The following is a 5,632-nucleotide window of genomic DNA, read 5'->3' as shown; positions in this document are numbered from 1 at the left end:
TTGTGACCTCGATTGTGGCTCTGCTAGCTGTTTCCAAGCAAAAATTGCTATATACATATGCATTGGTTTTTCTCAAGCATATAACAAGCATGAAGTGGATGAGAAGAAACAGGGCCACAGTCTTGCTTTATTTCTTCTGCAGCCATTGTTCCACAACAATAGGCAGCTTACACTAGGTAGGATGAGCAACAACAAAATAAAACTCTCGGCAGAGCACATTCTGGCTAAGCCAACTAAACACATGAAAATCACTAACATGAAATTTGAACGTGTCCATCTCATTTGCATGCAAGCAAAACTACCGAGGGTGCTCTGCAGATAACCTGAACTCAAGTTCCATACTGTACCGTCTGATCGACCCCCTATTGTTGATTTCAACTTTTCTAGATGGAGAAGCATTATTTGAAGTTTGCCCCATAGATGCACGTGTGCCTTCCAATGTCAACTCCACCTGTCTCATGGTCGGACGATCCTCTCTACTTAACTTTACGCAGGCTACTGCGATACTAGCCACTTCTTCAATTTGTTTGCCTCCTTCCTCTATGACTTGTGGATCTAAAATCTGCAGCAATTGGCCTCTTTCAAACAAGGCGGCAAAATGTGTAACAAGACTCTCGTCTTCTGCTGACAAATATGAGAATGGTTTCTCTCTAGTTAGCAGCTCCACAAGGACAACCCCAAAGCTGTAAACATCACTTTTCTCAGTTAGCCGCCCTGTGTAAAAGTAAGTAGGATCCCAATATCCTCTCGTACCTTGAGCCCTTGTTGTAACCCTAGATATATCCATCGGAATGTACCTTGATGCTCCAAAATCTGCTACCTTTGCTGTTAGAGTATCATCCAGAAGTATATTAGCAGACTTGACATCTCTATGGATGATTGGTATTGCAGCAGCTGAGTGAAGATATGCAAGAGATTTTGCTGCCTCAGTGGCTATCCGCAGCCTGTCAGCCCAAGACAATGATTTTGGTCCTTTGGCATGAAGATGCTCGTAAAGAGTCCCATTAGATATGAACTCATAAACCAACATCGGAACAGCTATATAATTTTACTACATTTCTATGGTTGATTTGTGATAGGACAGCTACCTCATTGATAAACTCACGAATCTCTTGCTGTTTCTGTACCACCTTCTTGGGTTTTTTTATGGCCACAACATGGAGGTCGGATAAAATACCTTTGTATACTGTGCCATGCCCTCCTCCACCAAGTTCTTGGGCTTTATCAAAATTGTTGGTTGCTTCTCTAACTCTTCCAATGATATGATCATTCTTTCCGCAATATCAGCTCTCTGAGATACCAACTGCTGTAACAATTGCCCACAGTTCTGCTCAAAGAACTTCTGCTTCATTATTTGTGCTTTTCCATGTTTCAGTTTCTTGGAAATGACAAATGCTCCGAGCACTAAAAGCACAATGCCAGATCCAGTGGCAACACCTATAAAGACGTTCATGCCTGAAAATATTGAAAAATTATGTGATGAGAAGGAGCGACATCTGAGTAGTATTTGAGAATGCTAGTCTCCATATATACACGGGCCAATGGGAATCATTCCAGCGTTTCTCACCTTTAAAAACTTGCGGCCACCTGCAGACAACAGAGACAAAAATTAACTTAATCAATTGCACTAGAAGCAAATCAACCGCTTGTATACATGTACTAGTGGGTGCGGGCATGGATGCTAACCTGTGCATCCCTTGGGGTGGTAAGGGTTCCCTTCGTAACCCTCTCTGCACTGGCACGTATAGCCTCTCGTCTTTGGTTTGCAGAGGCTGTTCTTGCTCGTGCAGATGCCAGGACAGTTGACATATTGCTTCCTGCCCACTTTGGCAGCGGCCGGCGTTTGCAATTGCAACACCTCCCAATCCAGAACAATGGGAACTTCCAGACCCGCAAGAGGGACATCTGGCGTTGGGGACCGGCGACGCAGAATCTGGGAAGAGACGCGGCGCTTACGGAACCACCCCTGCTTTGCAACGAGCGCATATGAGTGCGGCCAAGTCTCGTCCTTGACCATGTTGGAGTCTGTCCAATTGACCCAGAATTCATTGGGCATGCCGTCCCTGGACATGGAGATGTGTGCCTGGCAGCAGCCTCTGCCATTGCAGTACTGATCATCGCCATCGTTGTCATTAGCAGCTACCACGACGGGGTCATGGTAGGTGCCGTGCTCATTTGACGAGCAGAAAGAGGCGCAACCGCTAATGATGGCCTGATCGCTGCCAGCCACGGTTAGTGCCGCCTGCACGCTGCAACCAATGAGGATGAGCTCATTGACGGTCGATAGAGAGAAGGGCGTCAGGTCTCCACTGTACTTGCTACTGAAAGGCTGCATACGTGGTGATGACACTCCGCCATAGAGATCAAGGACTGGGTCGGTGTTGATGACCGTCAAGGTGCTGTTGGGAAGGGAGATCTCCACAACACGGAGGGTGCCGAGCATCAGTCGCGGGACATCGTACATCATGTCGCAGATGAGTTTCAACCCTGGCAAGGCGCAGTTGGGCGAGTCTATGCCGAACGGGTATGGCACACTCATGTTTCCGCAGGATGTGCTACACACACCTACATGTACGGGCATAAAAAAAACGCCAGTTATTTGATCTGTCTATCTCAATAAGAATAGAAAATTAAAGTACATGACAGGACTCACAGCAGAAAAATATACTACCTTGGTTCCTAAATAAGTGTAACACAATTTAGAGATTCCAAGGCAGACTACATATAGGGCAAAATGAGTGAATCCACACTCCAAAATGCGTCTACATACATCCGTATCTGTTCTATATTGAAATCTCTGAAATGCCTTATATTTAGAAGCCGAGAAAGAATATGAAAAAATCACCAGAAAAGTATATGCCGGATTCACTTGAAAAGAAGGTAGACATGTTAGAAAATGCCAGAAAAATACACTTGATAGAGTGGAACAACATATTACCGATGATAACTGTTCTTAGAACTCCACTTTCATCTTGGAAATTGTTTCGAATCGGGCAACCCCTGTGAGTGCTTGCACCGGTCGCTCACACGAGCGATTCACGTCCATCCGACCTATCTTTAATTATCTGCTGCCTACCACCTTTATCCACGTGAGACAAAGCTAGCCGAACCTCATCTCCTTTGTCTCCTCCCGACATATTCGCCCCCCATCCCCAGCAACCCACACTCGGACTCTGCTGCTACCACCAACGGCCACACGTCACTGCTCCCACAACTCCCCCTCAACCCAACCCGCCGTAGCCATCAAACAGTCAGTCGGGAAAGGGTTTTCCTGTCTGGACTTTTCCTAACAGATACGATCAGTCGGTAATAGTCTTTCCCGACTGTCTGTCTATCGGCGAAAGGTCTATTTCCGACCAACCTGCCTGTTGGGTATATAGTGCTATGCTGTAGTGTCCCCCTCAACCCAACCCACACCCACACACGACTCCCTTTCTCTTGCTACTGCCGTGGGCCCGAACCGTGATGGCAGATGTTGATACCTGCATGTGTTGTTGATTAATCTGGCACACGGGCATGCTGCGACCGACCTATGTGAACATTATGGAACAAGCTAGATGTAATGAAAATTCGGCATGTTTGCATGAATTCCGTCCAGTTTATATGAAAATCCGCCGTGTTTGCATGAATTCCGTCCAGTTTGTTGAAAAAGAGTTTGAAACATACATGACTACTATAGGATGGTGGCTTCCCGCATCCGTGTCCGCGGATGGTTGCGGGAGTTAATTTACGGGTTGTTGAAGATGCCCTAACTACCACGTACGTAGCAGACCTATCTCTAAAACCAGACCCCCTTGTATCTATATAAACAAAGGTGTAGGTCTCGTAGTCTACAATAAAACAGATAAAGTCATTTCCGTGGAGAAAAGCAGATGAGTATTTGTAGACAAAGGCTCACTTGTGAAGGTACTGTAGAAGCAGCCACCGGGCACCTTAGGATTGCCATAGGCTCCTGACGGGCAGCGGCAGTCAAACGACCCCATCGTATTGATGCATTCACCGTAGCATTGTGTATTGAATCGTGAATTCTCGCACTCGTTGATATCTGCGTATGTATTACTCCCTCCGTCCGGAAATACTTGTCTTAGAAATGGTTGAAAATGTATGTATATATAACTAAAATAAATCTAGATATAACCATTTTTAGGACAAGTATTTCCGGACGGAGGGAGTACCAACCAACACATATATTTAGAATCAAGTGCAGATCCGAGAACCCCAAAAACAGAAGGAGAAGAAGAAGAACCTTGGCATCCATTTGGGACGTAGGGATTGCCTGTGAAACCACTCTCGCAGGAGCACACATATCCTCTTCTTGTACCCCTAAAGCAGTCGCTGTGTTTGCTCTTGCAGACACTGAGAGCTGCGGCCCTGGAGCACTCAAGGGGATTCGTGTCTCTACCTGCTCCACTCTTGAGAATCTCCCAATCCAGATTAAAGGAAACTTGTGATTCCATCAGTGTTTGTGACGGTGGCCGCGTAGCAAACCACCCCTGTTTGGTGACGAACACACACCTACAGGCCACTTGCTGTCGGCGGTCTGGTTCCATCCGAAATAGGTGAGCTCCACGTCATAGGACGTGATGTTCACAAGCTTATTTCCAGCTACCACCTTGCGGTTTATGACGATGGGCCCTTGGCAGCAGCCCACACCAGAGCATGACTCTGCAGTCGACGGTTCATCACCGCCTACACACATAGATGTACAGCTGCTCATGGTGATGTTGCCATTCTTCAGAGTGGCCTGCACGTTGCAACCCACGAGGGTAAGCTCGTTGTTGACTGGGTTTCTACTCAGCGAGTAAGGTCCATCGTCCCCAAGCCCGCCACCGAGCGAGCCCCTCCCGCGTGCATCGATTTTTATGTCACCCGGGCTGCGGAGGACATACACCATGGGCATAGATGTGTGTATGAGGTCAACCTGAAGTGTGCCGTCGCGTAGGAGGAGCCGCGGGGGATCGCTGCTGCGGTCGCAGGTGAGGTTGAACCCCGGCCGGTAGCACCTGGCCGGTCCCATGCCGAATGGGTACGGCACATCCATGTCACCGCACCTGGTCTCGCAGCCCGGCATCCCTATTATGGGATCTGGAGCTGGAGGCGAAGCTGCTGCCCCAGCAGAAAGCGGCGGCAGTAGAGTCAGGGCCGACGCCGATATGATCAGTAGTACTGTTGCCACCGAGAGCGAAGACGACATGGTTGTGTAGTGGTGCGCCATTGTATTCATGGATAGGGAGCGGGCCGGCAGTACGGTGTACTAGCTTAGCCCGCGCGGCGACACGCCGCGCCCGTCAGTAAGTCGCGACTATGTAGACTATGGTACAAATAGTAGAACAATAAATAGTTATAAATTTTAAAAATATGTACGGTAATTTTATGTGCATCTTTTGCTATCTTAAAGAGAGGCACAACAACATGTAAAAAAGTTGAAGGTAACAAAGTAGATTTATTGTTACAACCATGCAAATGCATGGTCACAAACAGAGCGACAAACATTGGCACACCTCTAATAAAAACTATTTATTAAAACCATATGCATTCCACCCTACATAGCGGACAGTATACGGAGATACAAACGTACAAAGTCACAAACGGTTTTCGCTGGGCTATATCATTTTAGTATAGCCTTCTGCAG

General features: G+C 47.2%; 1 pseudogene; it reads right to left on the bottom strand.

Moving 5' to 3' along the window:
• Positions 1–298: 298 nt before the first annotated feature.
• On the bottom strand, positions 299–5,215 carry LOC125528969 (annotated as a pseudogene).
• Between the last annotated feature and the right edge of the window lie 417 nt (positions 5,216–5,632).

Source organism: Triticum urartu, unplaced genomic scaffold (assembly GCF_003073215.2).
Source record: "Triticum urartu cultivar G1812 unplaced genomic scaffold, Tu2.1 TuUngrouped_contig_5247, whole genome shotgun sequence".
Lineage (NCBI taxonomy): Eukaryota > Viridiplantae > Streptophyta > Magnoliopsida > Poales > Poaceae > Triticum > Triticum urartu.
The sequence above is the reverse complement of the archived record's forward strand: the minus strand, read 5'-3'. Positions and strand labels throughout refer to the sequence as shown.